General features: G+C 41.8%; 1 protein-coding gene across 1 annotated transcript in view; it reads right to left on the bottom strand.

Moving 5' to 3' along the window:
• The window catches only part of DAB1 (DAB adaptor protein 1), an 896,917-nt gene that overhangs the window by 652,392 nt on the left and 223,624 nt on the right, over positions 1–20,901 (bottom strand). The window contains exon 2 of the mRNA XM_062193360.1: positions 16,283–16,356. The gene's annotated coding sequence lies outside the window, so the exon portion shown is untranslated. The remainder of the gene's footprint in view (positions 1–16,282; positions 16,357–20,901) is intronic.

Raw genomic sequence — 20,901 nt, forward strand, 5'->3', positions numbered from 1 at the left:
GAGTCCTTTTCTAGAAAGGTGTTTGAAAAAGCCTTGTACTGGGATGGTAGGGCAAAGCAAGGAATATATGAGCCATACATATTTTCTGAGGCTGGCATTGTAATGTCTTTTATTCATCTCCCTGGACTGGCCCAACAATCTCAACTTTAAAGAAATGTCTGACTCTCCCAATTCTAATAATATGTGCCAAGAATAGAGCCTACCAATGAATGTCTGAAAAATAGATTCAATTATCCTTCTTCACCATTGAACCTAAGCTATATCATTAGAGGAGAGAGAGGCTGGGTGAAGGAAAAGTGTATTTTGCCAGGTATCTAAGAAGAAAGAGAAGAGATGCAAGGAAGCTGACCTAACCTGGAAGAGTCCTTTTAAATGATTAGGTCATACAACATGTGAGTCTTTTTAATGGACACATTAATTTGCCTTATCAGCCAAAACTTTGTTTCACTGGGACCTACTGAGATCAGAATTGCAAATATGAAAGTGTGTCATGGTCAGGGCATCTTGGATCTTCAGGTTAATTTAGGCAGGTAGAGCACAAAGGCAGGCAATGGAAAGTAGGGAGTCCTAGGTTTAAGACCTGGTTCTTAACAGAAGTCTAGCATTTAAGAAACAGACTTCTAGGTCAGCTGGATGTGACCCTAAACAGTTAACCTCTCAGGACCCCAGTGATCTCATCCTCAGAATGAAGACAGCAGTGGAGCATATTTCATAGCATTATTGTGAGGATTTAGCATAGTACCTGGCACATGGCATTGTGCTGAAAGGATGTGAGCTATAATAGTAGATAAAAACCAGTTCTTTGAAGTCAGATTAGGGTTCACATGTAGGCTGTCACTTATTAGTGGCTCCCTTGGGCAAGTTATTGAACCTTTCCAAGGCGTAAGTAATTGTGTTAAAATGGGGATAATAATATATAATCTTTTAGGATTACTCCAGGGATTAAATAAAAGCAAGTATGACAGTATGCATATCCCCTGGCAATACTAAGCACCCAACAAATGAAATTATCACTACATATATGAAACCTAACCCTTAAGAGTATTAGCTTCCTTCATCTGTGAAAGTAGAACAAATATCTACCCTACCCTCTTCCAGATTCGGTTGGAGGCCAATAGATAATGAATATAAAAGAAACTTCTGTTCATTCATTCAAGAGATATTTACTGTGTATCTTTTGTGTGCCAGAAAATATACTCACATTTACAGACATAAAGATATACAATTCCTGCCTTTGTAGAGCTTATACTTCTGCTGGAGTAGAGGAGAGGAAATAAGTGATGGAAATGCTTTACAGGGGTGGGGAGAGTGTGATCTTTCATATAAGGTGCTCAAGTAAGAACAGCCAACAAATGGCATGTGAGCAGAGACATGAGGGGTAAGTCATGCTGATGTCTGGAGGGACAGTCAGTGCAACGTCCCCGGGATAGGAGCATAGTGCATATGTTCAAGGAGTCACAGGGAGCCCAGTGTGGCTGTGTGGCTGGGACAGCTGGAGTGAGCCACAGAATCACATGGAAATTTGTAGGCCATGCACTATGGACTGAATTTTACCCCTCAGATTCCTATGTTGAAGTTCTAACCTCCAATGATGGTACTTGGGGAGACAGGGCCTATAGGTGATGATTGAGGTTAATGAGGTCATTAGGGTGGCACTGAAGTCTGCTAGGGTTGGTGTTCTGGAAGAAAAGGCAGAGACATGAGGGTTCATTCTCTCATTCTCTCTCTCTCTCTCTCTCTTTCTCTCTCTCTCAAAATCTGCAGAAGAAATGCTGTGAGAAGACACAGTGAGAAAGTGACTAACTGTAAGTCAGAGAAGACTCACTAGAAACTGAATTTGCTGACACCTAGATTTTGGACTTCCTGGCTCCAGAATTGTGAGAAAATAAATGGTCATTTCAGCCTCCAGTCTCTAGGGTTCCAGTTATGGCAGCCAGAGCAGACCAGTATACCATGGCAGGATTCAGCTGGGCTGTCATTAAAGGTCTTTAAAGACAGGAAAGACATTTGAAAGGACACTGCCTGAGTGCAAAATATGGGGCAAGACTGAAAGTAAAAAAATCAGCCAGGAGTTAATTTCTATAATCCAGACACACAATTATTGTGGCTTAGACTATGGCAATAGCAATGGAGACTGTAGTGAGAAGTGGCTGAATCCTGAATGTTAGTTTGATGGCAGAGCCAACACATTGTGCTTGTGGACTGGACATGGGGATGAACCAAAGGGCTGAGGTCAAAGGGAATTCCATGTCTTTCGGCTAAGGCATCCAGAAGACAAGCTGCCACTCACTAAGATGGGATGGCTATGGAAAGAGCAGCTGGGAGAGATGCACACAAGCTTGGTTCCAGGTTTTTTAAGTTTGAGTTGTCAACAGACATGCATGGAGATGTTTAAGGATGCAGATGGAGCCTTGCATTCAGGAGAGTCACAAGGCTGCAGATAAATTTGAGAAAATGGTGGCACATGGATTGTATTTCATGAGAAAGGATGACCAAATGTCAGAACAACAAGATGTTACATATCTGTAAGAATGCGAAGTCTTCAGTATCCTTCAATATTTAGTTTCTTTACAGTAATCCCATTTATGGTCTTGTTCCTCTTATGCTTTACTTTATGCTGTTTTTAAGATAAGAGGAGACACCTACTCTCTGTCAGTACTTTGCATCTAAAATATTTTCCTCTCTCCATAACACATTACAGAAATAGCCCAGTTGTCAAATCTATTGATGGGCTTATTTATCAACTATCCCACATTTCACTATGTGTTGGGTACTATGTTGCCCAGTGGCAAAACAATGAAAAAAATACACTCCTCAGCTTCAAAGAGAGTCATGTGTTTTCAATGGAGCATCCTCAGTGTTATGATGGCAATACACACAGGAAGGCAATCAAGGCATGCGAGGGGAAAGTACAGGCAGACATGTGTAAGAGTTTAGGGGGTACATATGTAAATACAGGATATATGGTGTGACAAAGGCAGCCTGAGCATGGGCACAGAACTGGAGGGACTCCCTGGTATGTGGACTAGAACCACAGGCAGGTCAGCAGAACATGGAGCTAAAGACAAGGGTCCAGGGATGCAGGGCTTTAAATCCCTTATTTAGAAGACATGGAAGGGAGGTAGGGTGAGAGGAAGCACTGAATACTTTTTTTTTTTTAAGATTTATATATTTATTTGAAAGTCAAGAGTTACACAGAGAGAGAAGGAGAGGCAGAGAGAGAGAGAGAGGTCTTCCATTCACTGGCTCACTCCCCAATTGGCTGCAATGGCCGAAGCTGCACTGATCCGAAGCCAGGAACCAGGAGCTTCTTCCAGGTCTCCCACGTGGGTGCAGGGGCCCAAGAACTTGGGCCATAATCTACTGCTTTTCCAGGCTACAGCAGAGAGCTGGATCAGAAATGGAACAACTGGGATGTGAACCAGCGCCCACGTGGAACGCTGGCACTTCAGGCGGCTGCCTCACCCACCACGCCCCAGCACCAGCCCTACACTGAATATTTTTAATAAGGAGAAAAGTTACCAATAAGTGATGTGTCAGAGTCATCTTAAGGCAATAACCCCAAAGTCTGGAGAATCTTTGTGTGTGATAGCAACTTCACATATGATTAACAAAAGTAAAATCCTGCAAGGAAAATTATTTTCAACAATAGGGAAGTTATAATGCATTATAATGAATCTACCCCTATAATAGCTCGTTAATTCAACAGAGTATTATTCAGTCATTTAAAACGCATATTACCGGGGCCAGTGCTGTGGCACAGCAGATAAAGCCTCTGCCTGCGGTGCCGGCATCTCATATGGGCGCCGGTTGGAGTCCCGACTGCTCCATTTCTGATCCAGCTCTGTAGCCTGGAAAAGCAGTGGATGATGGCCCAAGTCCTTGGGCCCCTGAACCCCCATGGGAGACCCAGAGAAGGCTCCTGGCTCCTGGCTTCAGATAGGCACAGCTCTAGCAGTTGCAGCCATCTGTGGAGTGAATCAGCAGATGGAAGACCTCTCTCTGCCTCTGCCTCTCTATAACTCTGCCTTTCAAATAAATAAATAAATATTTTTTTAAAAAAGTCTTCAAATTCATATTATTATTGAGGTATTCGGCATCACAGAGAAAGGTTTATGGTATGGGCCAAAACAAAAACCAACCAGGCCTTATATGTGTAGTCTGACAGTCATAATAACAGTCATGTAAAATGAAACATTATAAAAATGTATACAATAAAGACTGGATGAAATACACCCAAAGGATGGATCACAGTTATCTTTTTTTTTTTTCAATTTCCAAACTCCATGTAACCTGTTTAGTTTTAAGATTAAAATTCATGAATACATAAGTAATCAAAAAAGTGCTCACAAATGCATGACGTTCTGTTGCTTTTTCATTAATAAAAACAATAAATCATGTGTGATAACTTTATTAGAGTTAAATGAGGAGATAAAAATCTGTGTTTACGTTTTCTTTGTAGTTAGCACACGTTGTCCTCAGCTAGAGACACAGGCTCTGAACACAATGTCCTCTGCAGCTTTCCACTCTTCTCCCGACCTCGCCACACCAACCACCCTTGCTGTATTTAGCCTCCTTGTGCGGGGATGGGGACGATGCTTCTCATTATCTTCCACTGTCTACTCCACAGGGATAAAGACATAGTCTAGGCTGTCAAAGAGTGTGTCCAGTGAGCTAGACTGTGGAAAACATCCAAACTATTTAAGGAAAAAGCCTAAAAACTAGGTAAAGAAGAGATCATCTCTGCGATGTCTCTGAGTTCACCAAGCATAACAGCCGAAAAGGACTTTCCAGAGTGGAAAGAGCCCTGTATGTTCAGGAAGCAGTCGTAGGCAACCCAGTGTGACTGAGAAATCCATACAGGTGTATAGATCTGTGTGCAGTGACGTGTTTTGAAAGGTACGGATTGGAAAGAGGAGAATCTAGAGCTCACATCTGGAAGTTAGAAAAGGAACTTTAAGGCCTACATGAAAGAACTCTTCCAATTCCAGTAGACAAAGGAAAGCACTGGGATATTTTCTGCAGAGGAGTGGCCTTATCGTACCTGCAATTTAGCAGGATATTCAGAGGGCAGTTTGAAAGAGGGCTTACAAAGAGTGAGTTCAGAGGCAAAGCACTGTTGAAGCTCTAGAGAAAGAAAATCTGAGTTTGGATTAAGACAACATCATTATTTCACTCAACAAGTATCTACTGAGTGTGTGCTTTGAGCACTGTGCTAAGCACTGGGCAGGGATTATAGAAGAGGTCCCCAGCAAGCCCCTGCCCCCAGGGAGCTTACGCTACCATGTGTTGGGGGAGGGGAGGAAATGTTTGAGTGTATTTCAGAAACAGAATCCACGGGTACTTGAGGCACTTCCTCTGGCACATAGGGGATAAACAGGGAGCCCCACAGAAGTCACATGGGCTAGGCCACCTTCCCCCTCTTGGCAAAGTTTGTTCTCCTAACTGCAGCGACAAGAAAGTCCCCATAAATGCATTGGAAAAGGCAGACTTCAGAGGCACGTGATGTTGGAGGCTTCTGGTTTCAGTGGATCTGTCAAGGGCACAGTAGACAGTATGCAGAAGCATGGCACAGGAGGAAGCCGAGGCTTGTGGGAGAAGCAGGCCGTGTAAATATTAGGTTCTGTGCAGTGCCATTTGCCATGTGATGTGACTTTTTTTTTTTTTTTTTTTTGACAGGCAGAGTGGATAGTGAGAGAGAGACAGAGAGAAAGGTCTTCCTTTTTGCCGTTGGTTCACCCTCCAATGGCCGCTGCGGCCGGCGCATCTCGCTGATCCGAAGGCAGGAGCCAGGTGCTTCTCCTGGTCTCCCATGCGGGTGCAGGGCCTAAGCACTTGGGCCATCCTCCAATGCATTCCCGGGCCATAGCAGAGAGCTGGCCTGGAAGAGGGGCAACCGGGATAGAATCCGGCGCCCCAACCGGGACTAGAACCTGGTGTGCCGGCGCCGCAAGGCGGAGGATTAGCTTGTTAAGCCACGGCGCTGGCCGTGATATGACATATATTACTCCCACCCAGGGACTCAAGTTTCTCATCTGTCTAAAAGGAAGCTGAAATGCATAATCTCTGAGATTTTTCTGAGTCCTACCATATCCTGCTTCCATATTTTTTTCATCCTTAGATTTCAAATTGAAGGGTATGTGTCAAGTGATATAATACACTCTTCTTGGAATAGACATTTGGCACAGCAGTTAGGATATTGTTTGAGAACCCTGCATCCCATATTGTACTGCTTGAGTTATATTCCTAGCTCCAGTCTTTTTTTTTAAGATTTATTTCTTTATTTGAAAGGCAGAGTTACAGAGAGGTAGAGGCAGAGAGAGAGAGAAAGAGAGAGAGAGAGAGAGGTCTTCCATCCACTGCTTCACTCCCCAAATGGCTGCAATGGTTGGAGTTGAGCTGATCCAAAGCCAGGAGCCAGGAGCTTCCTCTAGGTCTCCTATGCAGGTGCAGGGTGCAAGGACTTGGGTCATGTTCCACTGCTTTCCCAGGCCACAACGGAGAGCTAGATCGGAAGTGGAGCAGTCAGGATTCGAATCAGCGCCGATATAAGAGATGACAGCACTGCGGACCAGGACTTTAACCTGCTACACCACAGCACCAGACACCTACCTCCAATCTTTTTTTTTTTTTTTTAACTTTTCTCTCTCCACAGACCTACCTCCAATCTTGACTCTAGCTTCCAGCTAATGCTTACCTTGGGAGGCAGCAAGAAATGGCTCAAGCAGTTGGGTCCCTGAACACCTATGTGAGAGATCAAGATTGTGTTTCCAGCTCATGGCTTTGGTCTGGCCCAGCCCTGGCTGTTACAGGTATTTGGGCAGTGAACTAGCAGATGAGATCCATTATCATTTTTTTTCTCTCTCTCTCCCTTTCCTTCTGCATTTCAAATAAATAATTTCTAAAGAATAGTTGTTTATTTATTTATTTGAAAGGCAGAGTTACAGGGAGAGAGAGAGAGAGAGAGAGAGAGAGAGAGAGAGAGAGAGAGAGAATGAGAATCTTCCACCCACTGGTTCACTTTCCAAATGTCTGCAATGGCCAGGGCTGGGCCAGGTTGAAGCCAGGAGCCAGGAACTCCATCTGGGTCTGCTATGTGGTTAGCAAGGGCCTAATTACTTGGGAATCTTCTGCTGCTTTCCCAGGAGCATTACCAAGGAACTAGATTGTAAGCGGAGCATCAGTGTCTTGAACTGGGAAGTCAGCTTCTCAGGCAGTGACTTAATCTGCTGCACCCCAACACTAGCCCCTCAAATAAATAAATTTAAAGTAAATTCTCTTGCTGCTTTATATTTAAGTACATTAACTTATGTTTCTATAACCACTACATTTTCCAAAGCTTTTTCACATATTCACTCTTCACAATCACCTTTGATCCTAATTTACAGGTGAGAGAATTGAGGGTAAAGGAATGAGAGAGGGGTGACCCAAACAACCAAGCCCACATGGCTAACAAGGATAAAGGAGAGCTTTAAATTAGGATTTTAGCTCCAATGCCATGCCCTCTATCCTATTCTGAATGCTCACTGACCTCCCTGGGAGCCTATTCCCCTGTTCTAATGAATCCATGTTCAGGATGTAACAATTCGAATAGGATATTAGGTAAGTTAAATGGGTTCCGCACTAAGGATTCACTAAAGGAGAAGAATGACTACATTTTATTGAACCTAATTTGTGAGCCATCTGGGAGCATTATCTTCAATGGGACACCCAGAACTAGTGTCCCCAGCTAAGAGACACTGATAAATAAAGACACCAGCATTAGAGTAACATTACAGCCATGTGTCCAACACATAGGTGAAGGATCTCGGGGTTGGGGCATGCAAGCTCTGGATGGCATTTTATTTCCTGTAAAAGCCCTTGGAGGAAGGATGAGCTTGGCTTCAATGAGGTCTGCCATCAGGCATGATGCCTATAGGCATTTCCTTTGGAAGAATCATCTCAGGCAAATTGGACACGCCTGCAATGCTTGGTGCCTGAGCAGTCCTTGGTGGCTGGCATTCATACACACCATTGGCAGTCCTGCATTTTACACAACCCTTAATTTGAGAGTTAATTCCTCCTTCATCAAACATAGTGCTAATTTCCTCCAAGGTTGCTATGAGTAGGGAATGAGAAACAGAAGCCAGGGGGTGTACAGCAGAGATGGAAGGAGGTTGTGCCTTGCCAGGGAGCTGGCCAGCAGAGGCCCCCGCTTTACCAGTCTCTGTTTTGCGACCTTTCTCCATTTCAATCTTATTTCTGACTTCTTGACTTCTGCTACGTTCCCAAAGTTCACTGGTGTCTCTCTCTTCCCCAGGGACCTCTTTTCATAGTTCAGTCTACCTAGCTTCTTCCCTGAGGAATACTTGTATCAGGCTCCTTTGTCTGTGATCTGTCATGGCACTCTGCTGCCAATCTGGCTATGGGTATCCCCCTTGTACTTGTGTTCTCTCAATCCTTCTCTCTTATCTTCCTTACAAGACACCTTTATAGAGCACCCCCTCAACTGTAGGCTCCAAGGCTCATGGGAAACACGGACAGATCACAAACATCAACTAGACAGTCTGAACTCAAGTCCTAGTCTAGCAATTCTCTAGCCCTACACATTGGAGAAAATTGCTTTCCTCCTCTGAGCCTCCACTTCTTTCCTTATAAATGTGGACAGCAAAAGTTTCCTTTAGGAGAAGGCTTATCAACATTAGCAGATGGGGGTGCTCAGTGGTGATTGTTTTTATCATTCCTAGAGCTAAGTGCTAGAAATAATGATACAGAAATGCAGCTCACCATACACACACATCCCACTTGACCCTAGCACCATAGGAGAATGCAAAGAGTGAGGGAAAAATGCAAACTGGAAAAAATAATAAACCACATTAGGCGATTTAATAGGGAATCTCTGTGTTCCTCAAAGGATCCAAAAATCATTATACAGGTGGGATGCTGCATTCTTTTTTTTTTTAAAGATTTATTTTATTTATTTGAAAGACAGAGTTACACAGAGAGAGGTAGAGACAGAGAGAGAGAGGTCTTCCATCCGCTGGTTCACTCCCCAAGTGGCCCCAATGGCCTGAGCCGAAGCTGCGCTGATCTGAAGCCAGGAGCCAGGAGCTTCTTCCAGGTCTCCCATGCGGGTGCAGGGGCCCAAGGACTTGGGCTAGCCATCCTCTACTGCTATCCCAGGCCATAGCAGAGAGCTGGATTGGAAGTGGAGCAGCCAGGTCTTGAACTGGCACTCATATGGGATGCCGATGCTTCAGGCCAGGACATTAACCCACTGTGCCACAACACCAGCCCCAGGGGATGCTGCATTCTTTATCTACTTAGAAACAGATGCCCTTGCCCTAAGGTGTCTTCACTTATGTTGCTGATCCTGAGCAGTGGGTGGGAAGACTGTGTTGACCAGATGCCCTCATTACACTTTTTCCTGCCACTCTGAAATAGCCAGATCCTTTCCACAGGTCTCTCCTCTCTCCTTTTGCTCAGCCTTGAACTGAGATTAGTAGATATCCACTCCCTCCCTCCAGCCCTGGTCTTCTGTTATCAACCCTAGGTATCTCTGGGAGCAAGTTCATTTTCTCCCCAACAATAAAAATCAAAATCCTCATGCAACAACTCCATGATTGCCAGGAGATAATATTGGGCTCTTCACACACAGGCAGACCTTCTCCAGTGGTGCCAATTTAACCCTGTTCTGTGGCTTTGTTCATTGAGAACAGGATACCATTGGAGGTGAGATGTTACAAACATAGATGTGTTAAACCCTTAGTAAAGAGTAATTCTCCCAGGGCTGGCCCTGTGACGTAGTAGGTTAATCCTCTGCCTGCAGCGCTGGCACCCCATATGGGTACTGGTCTTAGCTGCTCCTCTTCCAATCCAGCTCTCTGCTATGGCCTGGGAAAGCTGTTGAAGATGGTCCAAGCAGTTGGACCCCTGCACCTGTGTGGGAGACCCAGAAAAAGCTCCTGGCTCCTGGCCTCAGATCAGCTCAGCTCCAGCTGTTGCAGCCATTTGGGGGAGTGAACCAGCAGATGGAAGATCTCTCTCTGTCTCTCCCTTTCACTGTGTAACTCTACCTCTCAAATAAATAAATAAAATTTTTTTTTTAAAAAAAAAGAGTAATTCTCTTGGGCATTTCCCCTTCCATTTCAATGTGTCCTGGATGTTGCCATGATGTTTACTGAAATCTCTAGATTTTCGTTTGGAGTTCTTGGCAATTCATTGATACATGTGCCCATCTACCAAACGTATCTTGAGGCCCTGCCATGAACCAGATGTTGCACTCTGCACTCATTGCATGCTGTTAGCATGGGCCAGGTGTGTTTTCTTCAACTTTGGCTGTTTTTCAGTGATAAATGTGTGCAAGGAGCAGGATGAGGCTGGGCCATGAATGTAGACTTCCAGTGTCACCTTATGTCTGCATCTTCATCTAGGAGCCATACATTTGCCAAATATAGAGATTCTAACAGGTTTGTGAGCTCACAATTGGTTACCTATGTCACACTTTGAGACACAGATGTTCCCAGAGTCACTACCTCTTCTTTCATCATCTTCTGCCCAAGACTTCTCTGCTCAAAGAAAAGAGTCTCATCTTGGGCAGCTTCATTGTCATAAACTTAATCTCATCACTTTTAGGTGCCACTCCTTTAAAAAATTCCTTCATGGGACCAGTGCTCTGGCTGATCCAACTGCCTGCTAGGCTTGAGAAAAACAGAAGATGGCCCAACCATTTGGGCCCCTGTCACCCATGTAAGAGACCTGGATGAAGCTTCTGATCCTGGCTTCAGCTTGGCCCAGTGCTGGCCATTGTGGCCATCTGGAGAGAAAACCAGAGGATGGAAGATCTTGTTTTTTCTCTGTCATCCTGCTCTCTTTGTAGCTCTGACTTTCAAAATAAATAAATAAATCCTTAAAAAATCCCTTCATTATTTTGTTTAGTTCTTTATTTGTAGTTATCTTTATAACAAGATGTTCTGTTCTGTTCTAATTTTCTTTTTTTTTTTTTGTTAGTTTCAAACTAGTCACTCTTTAGTCATTCTTTCATATTTTAGAGTTTTGTTTTTGGTCAGTTCTGTAATACTTTAAATTTATAAGTAATTTTTCTAAATGTAACCATTTTCAAAAGATCCACTATCTTCAATGTCTTTATCAAACAACTTGGGCAAAAAGTTACTATAGGAGACCCTGAATGACATAAGAATTTACCTTGGTACTCTTTTGATATTTTTCCTTTTGTTAAAAATTCAGAGTGTCCGTATGTGTCACTCCATTGTGAATTCTAAAGTTCAACATCTGATCATAGCCAGCATTTCCACAAACCTGGTAGGAGCTTATCTGAGACTGGGGAAATGAATTCAAATGCTAAGGGCCTCAGACAGGTGGAGCTGCTCAGACTTCTTGGACTCACAGAATATCTGAACATAAGCAGCTCAGCTATGAGTATACCAATATAACAACTAAGGAAATTGAGGTCCTCAGGAGCTAAATAAACGGATGCAATCAGCACTCTGTGGTGACAGGATTCAAATTAGGTCTTCGGTGTCTAAATTCTGTGATTCCCTCCCTCTCACCTTTTTGCCTTGTAAGCACCCAGAATCCACATGTTGTCTTCAAAAGGCATGAGAAGGATGAGGAGGAAACAGTTCTTGGAGAATGAAATAATTAGAAGGGCTTCTTTGGCATGTCATATTAGTGACATTAATTTTGCATAGAGAGGTTGACATTTGGTAGGATGGTTAAGATACTGGTGAGGATACCACAACCCAAATCAGAGAGAATATGTTAGTGTCCTGGCTCTGTTCCTGATTCCGGCTTCCTGCTGATCTGCACTGTGGGGGTGGCAGGTGATGGCTCAAGTGGTTGGGAGGATGGATATCAATGAGTGAAAGTGGCCTGGAAACCACAAACAGGGTCTGAAGCCCTACGGGAACTACTGGAATCTTGGTTTTCATGCAGATTGCTGACGTACATGATCTGCAAATGCCAGGACCTCTTGTCAAGGTGCTAAGCCCACCCATTAGGACAAGGAGCTGGAGCAGCCCCTGGGATCTGGAGAGAGGGTGAGCAGTCACAGGCCCAGGAGCAGCTTCATGCCTACTAGGAGCCTCTGCAGATCAGCAACAACAGGTCCATGATGGCCACCACTTCCCTTCTGTTCTCTCAACCACCCAGGAATCTTCCTGTGTCCCATCTAATGGGAACACATAAGAAACTGGATTCTGGGTTAATGTGGTTAAATGTAGTCAAAGTGACTAAAGGCAAAGCTCTCACACTATCTGAGAAGGAAACTGATGCTGGAAGAGTGTTGACAGGAGATGCTCTCTGCAGTGTGGGAGAAGCTTGGAGATCTGCAGGCCTTTGACAGAGCAGTGCACAGATGCCTCCAGCCAGTGGGGGGTCTCCCAGTGCATTCACAGACACAGCCTCTATCAGTGCTTTGTACCCAGGGATTTCCAGCTTCTAAGACCAGCTATAGACTAGGAATACATCTTCACAACAACTCCCTTCCTTGTTGTCAAAGGTCAACACACCTTCTATTTGTGTTGTAAGGGTTTATAGTAGTACGTGTGTACTAATGAAGAAACAATAATGGCTAACATTGTAAATTTAGAAAATATAATATGCCAGTTCCTCTAACATGCATTATCTTGCTTAATTCTTACAACAATCACATAACCGATTTATTGTTTTTACCTTCATTTCACTGTTGCAAAACTGAAGCTTAAAGAGAGTGATCTGCACAATGTCAGACAGCTGTTCTGTGTTGGAGCAGAAATTCAAACCCAAGACATTCTGCTTTAGAATGCAACATCATCATCACCCCCAAAAATAACACATAAGAAGGATTACCATATAGTTAAGAACCCTTTCAAAGTTTCTACAGTTGAGTCTCCTAGCATCTAGAATCTCTGATTTCTTCTCAAGTTGGAGAATGTAGGATTCTTTGAGAAGAATGAGGGAAAGTAAAAAGTCCACATAGGGGATCTGAGACAATGAAAATAAACAAAGAGCCATATAGAATGCATTGAAGGAATGAATTGAAGAAGGTGGAAAAGGGGAGGAAGAATAGAAGGAAAAACATTTTGTGTCTTATTACTGCTTTATCACCCAAATGGGAAGGCATAATATCGCAACTATGATGGCTGTAGATGAAAATAAATGAATAGAGATGAAAAGAGAAAGATGAAAAGAGAAAATCAATATACTAAATGAACATCCAACAGCCAGTTATGCCAACTGAAGATTTCCAAGCAATTTTACAAAGTAAGTGGCAAAAAAAAAAAAAACCAAAAAAACAAAAAACAAAACAAAACAAAAAACCTCACAAAACTTCAGAACACCAAGAAGTAGACTTTACAGTTATTCTGAATAACTCTTGAGGCTTCTCAGGACAGGTCAGACCCTCCCTAGGTTACCACAAGGTTGGCTGATGATGACACGCAGGACATCTCCCAGGATCACTTCCAGGAGACACCAGCAGCATGGAAGGCTTTGAAATTCACGGAGTGTATGCGATGTTGAAAATTCTGATTGCTGAAGCAATGTAACAGGCCAATTGTGTGTCTCTCTACCCAACCAGGGCCCAGCAGTGCTGTGAGCAGCTGCTCATCTGTGGGATGTCCACCGCGAACCCTTCCCTCCCAGCACACGTGGCTTGTTGTTTGAGGTACAGTTCAAACAGTGCTCTCCCTTTCAATGCAGTTCCCAGTCTTGCTCTTCTGGGCTTATCTCTCTCTCTCTCTCTCTCTCTCTCTCTCTCTCTCTCTCTCTGTTGTATATGCTAACAAATTACTTACCCAGAGGAGGACTAAGCCTGCATTTTCTGTGTTTCCATTAATGACATCACTAGCAGCTGGGGAACATTCTCAAGCTTAGAGTCAGTCACTGTGCCTCCTCCCCTCACATGCACGCCACCCAGTGACAGAGCCTGGAGTTCTTTCCTTTCAAAGGCCTCTCAAAGACCTCTTTCCTACTACCTCTACTCTAATTTGCTTCATCATATCTCTTCACAGGAATAGATGAAGAACCTTCAAATACCACCTCCTGTGCCACGTTCAATGATGCATGAGGTCATCAATGATGCATCTTGAAATACACGATTTGTCTCCACTCCAAGGGGATACAATTTTTGCCAATCACAGAAGTGGAATCTCTTTAGATTTGTCCCTGGAAGTAAGTATCCAGGGCTGTTGTCTCCTCCAAGGCTACGCTTCACATATAAACCATGTGAGCAGTCCCTCTCCAAAGAAAGCTTCAGGGAAACATATGTTCTTCCTTCTTTGGCTTGTTGACGTGCTATTCATAACTGAATAAACCAAGAGAACATTGCAGCGCCCTTAACCTTGACCCAGACAAGAACACAGACCACTGAATTGGCTCCATGTTTAAAAACCAAGACTTATAAAGCAGACTATAGCAGTGGTTGATAAGGACATGATATATGTATGTGATATTTCCATCCTTCAAAGCTTTGATGGGTACATGATATCCTTAATGATCACATTAGACAGGCATATAATGTTGTTCCCAGTTTATAAATAATCCACCAAAGGCAAGGGGTAGGGGGTAAATGTCACAGTGACTTGCATAGGGATTCCCATATGCTGAGTGGCAGAACCCAGCAGAAACCTTAAATTCCTGAGTCTAGAATAAGGCACACATTGGAGAAAACTTATACCTCATTACTCTGGGTGCTTACTGAGTTTAAACTTTAAGTCATTACATATCTATATATTTTCAGGCTCTGTCTACAGGCAGAATGCATTAGAAAGATTTATTAGACAGGCTGTCTAGGAAAGATGACTGTTTTAGGAAGCTAGTGCTCCCCAGTCCTCCTTAGGTAGGGAACCTTAATTTGTCTTTCCAAATTCACTCCACCTCAGAGAATAGCTTTGTGGATGGAAAACCAATAATAAAAGACCAAACTTCATCCAGCTTCAAATGATCGGCCTCTTCTCTCCATTGTGGTAAATTACAGGCATACGTATATAGCTGTGAATGCCTCTGAGTAACCTGCCAGCCTACTGGGGAGTGCTCCCCTATGCCGACCCACTCTGCTCATTTAACACTACTCATTAGAGGAGGCTGGGGCACAAGTCAGCTTAACATGTCAATAAGCCACCCAATAAATGCAAAAAAAAAAAAAACCCTGACAGCTGAGGAATCCCAGCTCCCTGCCCCCTCCTCGACAGAAACCCTTAGAATAAAAGGTTTCTCAGCCTCCTCGCCAGGTCACTTAAATGAGTAGTGACATTTGAATCCCTCAGAGCAATTAATTTCCTCTGTCTCCAATAGCTCCTCATATTTTTAATGAATTTTTACAAGTCTTAGATCCTCCAGCCTCCCAGCCCCCTCTCCAGTCCCTTGTTCCCCAAGGTCCCATAACAAATAGCTCCCATTCTTATTTGCCTTGCAAACTCACATAAACTGGAAATGATAAATACATTATCTGGGCTTTTTAACGGACCATTGTTTAATTTTCTATGCTTGTCTGGCTGAGGAAGAGATGAATATTACCTTGTGGAGAATAAGATTTCTATTCCACTTAAGGGGGTTGGGGCAATCTATGGCAGAAAAGCAACAGTCTGTTCATCCTAATAGGCAGTGCTGCTAATTAAAATTGTTGGAAGGGACATCCATCCACCAGTCTATGATTCATTCAGCATTATCCCCGGTAAACAAGAAATAGATACTAGAATGAATGCTTGTAATTTGTCAAAAGAATAGGCATTTTCAATTGTGCTTTCCTGGCTCCTGTCTGAAGTACATAATTCAGTGTTGCCATCATTTAAAAATTTAGGACCACAAAATACCAGTACTTGCTTCCTAAGCTCGTAAATCTACAAGTCTGTTTCCTACACAGAAACAGTTATTTAACATGTGGTTTGGCTTTATATTCCATAATTGAGAATAGCTCTTTTTGTTAGTAAATATATTGAAATGGGAGATATTTCAGAAAAAAAGAGCTAACGTGGTTTTGTTTGAGATCAAACCAGTCTGAAGCCATCTATCAGAAGAGGGTAAAATCTAGGCAGCAAAACCTAAGGATCTTAATGACATTTACTAGACACTGAAAGAAATGAAGAAAGAATCAATATTCTCTCTCTGACCACAAACACAAGTAGACCAGAGAAAAGCCACCCTAAGCATTAATTCCCAAAAGCACCATGAATCCTCGAAGGTATTTTAAGGAGAAACATGAAAGCCGTCACTTCAAGACAACCCAGAGACATTTGTGAGCAATTTTCCCAAAGAGAAAAATTTTCCATGCGCCAGCAAAATCCAGCCAGACTCAAATGTTTACCTTCGTGTTGTGCAAAAGGGTTCTTCAGTCATGAAGACACAGAGCCAGGGTTCATCACCATGTCTTGCTGAATGCTGGAAACAAACACATTTTTATAAAGCAAACATTAATTATGTAATGGTCTTGTTTTTTCTTCTTTCATCCAAGAAACATGTACTAACTTCCTACCATGCACCAGGCATTGGGAATACAGAGATGGGAAAAACACAAATACTGTCAACATCCCAAATCAACACTTACTGCCATTTGTTAAGTATCAGGCAAATGAAAAGTCCACAGAACACCTCTTAGGAGGGAGTCAGGATGTGTGTGTTTGTGAGTCTGTGCAGATCTATTTCTGATACACGTGTGTGTGCACACACTTGTGTGCATATGTATATATTTCCCACACACATTTGTAATTCATCTGATTCTCTGATTCTCTTAAAGGTATGAACTTATGCTTTGCACTCAGTGAAGTGGGCACTGGACTAACTTGTCAAGAGTCTTAAAAGTGATCATATCCTTTCATCTGTAACTCACCTTCTGGATTTCTTCTTAAGGAATACAGGCCAATATTTATACACAGAAATTCATCATACTTTTATTTGTAAGAGAGAAATAGCCCATAGAGGAATGCAGAGAGCAATATTATACATATATAAATAATAATTTTTTCAAGATATAGGAAACATATTTTTATAATACAACAAAGTCATTGATAAAGTTTGAGGTCATCCACGTGGAAGATATTGGTGTTAAAAAAAATCATGGCATAGAAAATTAATTAATTTTAAAAAAATATTATGTAGGATCTCTGTCTTTAATGTGCTGTACACTCTTATTTAATGCTATAACTAGTACTCCAACGGTAGTTTTTTCACTTTGTGTTGCTATATGGGGCAAACTGTTGAAATCTTTATCTAATATATACTAAACTGATCTTCTGTATATAAAGAGAATTGAAAATGAATCTTGATGTGAATGGAAGGGGAGAGGGAGTGGGAAAGGGGAGGGTTGTGGGTGGGAGGGAAGTTATGGGAGGGGGAAAGCCATTGTTACCCATAAGCTGTACTTTGGAAATTTATATTCATTAAATAAAAGTTTAATAAATGAAAAAAAATCACAATGGCTGTCTTTGTATCCCCATGATAGGTTATTTAACTCTTACTTCTTTGTTTTCCAAATTCTCTACAGTGATTATTCTTGCACTATTTTTCTAACCAGAAAATCAAGAGAAGTTTCAGTTCCTATATCACAATTTCTGTGCCACTTCCCTCATGCCCTGCTCTTTATTGCAGGCCCCTGTAGCAATACACTGCCTTTCAGAAGCTAACAGTGTACACTAGAGTGATCCACTCCCTCCCTCTCCTCATGAATTCCTCTTATTAAGACATCATGCCATATTATCCTCTGCTTCCAATGAACCTAGTTCAGAGATTGGCAAATAGCTGTCACTCATTCAATGTTTGCTGCATAAAGGAAGGAATGAGTGAGTGAATGAATGAATAAAAGACCTAATCAATGTGATTGATTTGATTAAAATTACATTAGGAAAATGTTCATTCAAAATTATGGGTGAGAGTGGAAAGTTAAATTCCATTTGGGGGCCGGTGCTGTGGTGCAATGGGTTAACACCCTGGTCTGAAGTGCCGGCATCCCATATGGGCGCTGGTTCGAGTCCTGGCTGCTCCTCTTCCGATCCAGCTCTCTGCTATGGCCTGGGAAAGCAGTAGAAGATGGCCCAAGTCCTTGGGCCCCTGCACCCATGTGAGAGACCCAGAAGAAGCTCCTGGCTCCTGGCTTCGGATCGGCACAGCTCTGGCCATTGCAGCCATCTGGGGAGTGAACCATTGGATGGAAGATCTCTCTCTCTCTCTGCCTCCTCTCTCTATGTAGCTCTTTCAAATAAATAAATAAATCTTTAAAAAATATTTCATTTGGATTCACAGAAGATAAAAGATGGAAAGCAGAGAACAAACTTTTCAGAGAAGATAGTAAAAACAAGAAAAAAGAACCCTTAGTTACAAAAAATTAAAAAAAAAAAACCCTCAACATAATGGAATATCACAGCCTAATGATCTTCCAATGTATTCCAAAACCAAGAATCTGCTTAAGGCAGAAGTATTTCTCTAGTGACAACATCCCATTGCAACAACGCAGTTTGAAGTCGCATATACAAAAACTAAGTGGATGCTTGTTATTAGTTTTAATCAGTGATGGCTGGTTGACTCTCAGCTAAAGAAAAACTTCTACAGGACAGATCATTGTAGTTTTTTTTTAATAGAAATTCAATTTAATCTACTCATAAAACTAGTGAAACATAGCCAGGACATTAATATATCATTATATTTTCCTGGAGACAGACCCGGTTTTAAGAATTGGCTAATGGTGAACATGTTTGGCGTCTCTAAAGCTCAGTTTTCTTATATATAAAATGGGATAATATTGACATGACCCTGATAGTGTTATTGTGCAAAACAAATAAAATGACAGGAAGTATGGAATTCCAAACAGGCTTCAAGCTCATGTGTTTCTACATCAAGACCTGGAGCTCTTAAATATACACTAGCTTCTTTTGTATTGTGTTTCATGAACTATGCTAAGCACCATACAAATTCTGTTTCATTTCATCCCCATAGTGTTTGTTGTTAAGAAGACCTATTTGTTGACTTGATAATCCTTTTGAGTGCTATAAAATAGAAAGTAATGCCCTGTCCTTAATTTCTGATTTTAGTTGTCTGAGTCTCTACTCTGTTTTCCTTAATCAATTTGGCTGAAAATTTGTAGATTTTGATTTTTACAAAGAACCCACTTTGAGTTTAATTATTTTCTCATTAGTTTTCTATCATATAGTTTGTTTTATGTTGCCATTTTAAAGATGAATGAACTGAGTCACCATTTTAAACCCTTCAAAAGCTAAGATTCAAACTTAAAGAGGCTGGCTCCAAAGCCTAATCTCACTACTACCTGTTAGGAAAGGAAGGCACTGATTCTGGGTTTGCACCTTGGCTGTGCCTTAAAACACACGTCAGATTCCAATTTTACTGTGTCACACTATATTATTTGATAGGCTATGGCTTCAATTTTATTCCCTCCTAGTCACACTTAAGTTCCCTCCTATTTATTTTCTTATTAAATATTTCAAGCATGAAGTTGAATATAAACATAATTATAACAAAAACCTATGTGCTGCCATCCAGCCTCACCAGACATTATCATTCTGTCATATTTGCTTGAGATCTTTTCTTTTTAAGATAAAACACAGTAAATATAAGCAAAGTCACCTTTGAATTTCTCGTCAGTTCCACAAAAGTAACTACTACTTGCCTAAATTTTCATGCATGTTTTCTTGCTCTTATTTACATCCATAAATAGTAGATAACGTTGTTTTGCATGTTTTAAAACTTTGTTTAAATGGAATTCTTCTGAAGCCTTATTTTGTTCAATATTATGTTCTAAATATTTTGGCACTTTGATATAACTTAGATTTTTTTTTTTTTTTTGACAGGCAGATTTAGATAGTGAGAGAGAGACAGAGAGAAAGGTCTTCCTTCTGTTGGTTCACCCCCCAAATGGCTGCTATGGCTGGTGCGCTGCGCCGATCCGAAGCCAGGAGCCACGCAGCTCCTCCTGGTCTCCCATGCGGGTGCAGGGCCCAAGCACTTGGGCCATCCTCCACTGCCTTCCCGGGCCACAGCAGAGAGCTGGACTGGAAGAGGAGCAACTGAGACAAAATCCGGCGCCCCAACCGGGACTAGAAACTGGGGTGCCAGCGCCACAGGTGGCAGATTAGCCTGATATAACTTAGTTTTATTTTTTTTATTTTAACATTTAGATAGTATTTTGTTCTGTAATAGTCAAGCTTAATCATCCATATTAATGGACAATTGGTTGGTTTCCAACTTGTGCTAATATAGATAACACTGTAATGGACATTGCATACTTCTCGGGCACATATGTGAGATTTCTCATTGAACTTCTTGGGCCATACAGTACGAGTATATGTATCTTCAAAAATTATTAGATGTTGCAAATAGCAGCAAAATGTAGTGTTCATACTAACCTAGCATTAGTTATCATTTCTAACATTTTGTACTGTCAAACTTAAAACTTTTTCTAATCTGATAAATTAAAAAAAGTGTTTAGCTTGCGTTTCTCTAATCATTAGTGAGATCGCAAATCCTTTCATATTTTTCTTGGCCATTTAGGCTTTTTCTTATGCTCCTTTTTCACACACTTATTTCTATAGTGTTGTAGAGGGGACCACGTGCAATAAATGAAAAAGATGGTAGTTTGTCACATGGTGTCATAGAAAAACCAGAAGCAGGAAAGAGGGGGATGAAGCATTCTGGGGATTGCAGTTCAATCTTAAATAGACTAATTAGGGAAGATGACATCAGGGAGGTGATATTTAGCACAAGACTGTACCAGGAAGGTGACATTTGTGAGCACAGTCATTGGAAGGACACACTAAATAGAGGAAACAGACAAATGGTAAAAAGGTAATAATATTTGACAAAGTATGTGGTGGTACATAGAGGTTTACCATAGTTATACTCTAGACTAATCTTTATACTTCAGATACCAAGCTTTTCACAGTTATACATGTTGCAAATATTTTTCCTAGTCACTTTTAT

This window comes from Lepus europaeus, chromosome 5 (genome assembly GCF_033115175.1).
Source record: "Lepus europaeus isolate LE1 chromosome 5, mLepTim1.pri, whole genome shotgun sequence".
NCBI lineage: Eukaryota > Metazoa > Chordata > Mammalia > Lagomorpha > Leporidae > Lepus > Lepus europaeus.